The sequence below is a fragment of the Arachis hypogaea genome, chromosome 16, assembly GCF_003086295.3.
Source record: "Arachis hypogaea cultivar Tifrunner chromosome 16, arahy.Tifrunner.gnm2.J5K5, whole genome shotgun sequence".
NCBI classification, from domain to species: domain Eukaryota; kingdom Viridiplantae; phylum Streptophyta; class Magnoliopsida; order Fabales; family Fabaceae; genus Arachis; species Arachis hypogaea.
Genome location: NC_092051.1, coordinates 50,441,536 through 50,444,069, shown reverse-complemented (window position 1 = coordinate 50,444,069; position 2,534 = coordinate 50,441,536). Strand labels below are relative to the sequence as shown.

The 2,534-nt window shown below is 31.8% G+C and overlaps 1 long non-coding RNA gene across 1 annotated transcript; it reads right to left on the bottom strand.

The window, feature by feature from the left end:
- Positions 1 to 902: 902 nt before the first annotated feature.
- On the bottom strand, positions 903 to 1,724 carry LOC140179791 (uncharacterized). Its single transcript, XR_011873616.1, has 3 exons — positions 1,396 to 1,724; positions 1,140 to 1,289; positions 903 to 1,035 (listed from the first exon to the last, which is right to left on the bottom strand). It is a non-coding gene; the product is annotated as an uncharacterized lncRNA (long non-coding RNA).
- Positions 1,725 to 2,534: the final 810 nt, after the last annotated feature.

The window sequence follows — 2,534 nt, the reverse complement described above, 5'->3', positions numbered from 1 at the left end:
ACCGATTTAGCGACCAATTCTGGTAGTCACTAAAACCTTGATCGCTAAATTCAAAATAGCGATCGATGATGGTTGCTAATATTTAGTGACCAATTTTAGCGACCAATTTTCAAACAAGGCCACCTAACCATAAAAATAATTTTGGTCGCTAAATCGGTCGCTAATAAGATCGGTCGCTAAATAGCAACCAATATTTCGGTCACTAAATCGGTCGCTGAGGTATTGGGTCGCTAAATGGAAACTGATATTTTGGTTACTAAATCGGTCGCTAATTTTTCAGTCGCTAAATCGGTCGCTAACAGCTAACTTCAAAATTCTAAAATCGGTTGCTAAATCAGTCGCTACTGCTGCTTTCTAATTATAAATTTTAACTAAATTTCACATATATCACTATTAAAATTTAATTTTTAAATATAACTCTAATTCAATAAAATATATGAATAATCAAAGATAGATAACTATTTATTAAAATCGAATGTCAATAATTATTGAAAATCATATAAAGATGAAATAGAAAATGGATTCTAATACAAATAAATTTATATTTATGTATATTACATATATGTATTGAAAAAAAATGAAGGCAAAAACAACATGCCACATCAAATGAAAAGCAGATACAACAAGAACTCTTCTAATCAAGGTGGGAAAAATGGTAACTACATATACAATGATAAGAGAAGAGTGGCCTTCTCTCTTGAGAACCGGCAATTCAACTGTATCTTTCCTCAATTCTGAAAATATTCTGAAGGTATTGAGGGAGAGCAATACTTCTTGGCCACATTTTTGTACCGAAAACACAAATTCAACATATCTATGAGTTAAGAGGAAATTATTAGACAAGGGAACAACAAATCATAGCAGCACCCACTCAAGAAGCAAAGATGTTTATGTTTATACCTTGTGCTGACTATACTTTTCCCTAATTGCAGGCAAATTGGAGTTAGGATTGTTGCAACAAAGTCGATGGAGATCCCTTACACAACTACACAAATCAGAAGGTTGGTATTGTGTATAGTGCTTCAATGTAGCATTCTGTTTAAAAAGAAAAAATAATATCAAGCACAAGTATATATACCCTTAAAATAAATACATTAAGAATCTTAAAATGATCATAGGATTTGTTGATAGTACTGTACCCATGGTTTGGTTGAGGGGGAGAGTATAAACTTGGCTAGAAAAATTGCAGAAGAAGCTATTAGTGACGGAGCATAACAAAGCATATTGTACTCCAACAAAGACAATTCGACAATGTAGTTTGTCAAGCACTCTAGTTGCAACGAAGGGGTCTGAAAAAATAAAGACATGGAATCATTTTTCTGTTAGAAGTGGAGTTTAATTAAATGCAGTACTAGAACTACAAATAGAAATAACCAGCATAAGAGAGGAAGATACCTCACTGACTCCTTGAGCTGTACGAATGAACCGTCTAATATCACATGAAAAATAAAAAAGGTGTTTAATTAGGCCATTAAGAAACCATAGAACTTCAAATGATCAGTAAATGATAGCAATCACTTTAATCACTACCTTAAGAAATACTTAATTGTTCGAGCTGTCATTTCAAACTTAAGCCTAAGCCAATCAGAATACCAAGATTACCAAGATATAGTTCAGAAATTATAATAAGCTAGGTTGTCAGAAATAATTAATAATTACAGATTAATATATCAAATAGTAGTTAGGTGCAAATTTGTTATTATGGATGTCCCTTGAGCTAAGTTTCACACTACTATGCTGGAGTATTAGGCGCATACATTATTATACGTTTATTAGGTGGTAAAGAAGTTAAAGAAGTTAAAGAAACTAACCTCCACAATATTAATTGCTTCATTTGGAGGAATGGCATGTAAGACTCTACATAAAGGAAGACAAGATTGATCCATTAGCTTAATATTTACCAAAATAATAATAATAATAATAACAAGATCTTTCAAGACACTAGCATTTTCTGATTGACATGATTTATCGAAATATAAAAAGGCTAAGCAGGATGAGTTAAAAAAAACAGAAATATCCTAGAGAGAGGCCAATACTGCTCAAATCTAAAAAATTGGTTACAACCAAAAGAAACGAATTGATATTAGAGGTCATTAAATCAATGCGAATGCATTTTTCTTCCAAGATTCTACTTGCATATGACCAATCAATGAAAAATCACATGCACTAATCATATGACTTTTAGGCCAACATTGTTAATGTGATAACGTGCTTATAAGTTATGATGGTTTCCATGTGTTGTTAGCATATTTAGAAAGCACATTTATGAAGAATAAAGTAATTATCATCCCAAATTTCAGTATTGCAGCCAATCATTTGGTAACAAAGCATTTAAATACGCTACAAGATCAAACAAAATTAAGACAAACCTTTCTTCTAATGAGGAAACTAAACCATTTGTCAAAGCCACTCCACCAGTCTGTTTAAAGGTGTCAAATGTCAATTATTTCATATCATTTTGTAATATTAAGAACACAAATACACTAAGCTCAAATGTTCACAAAAAAGCTATCAAACAGGTGGATGTCCATTGA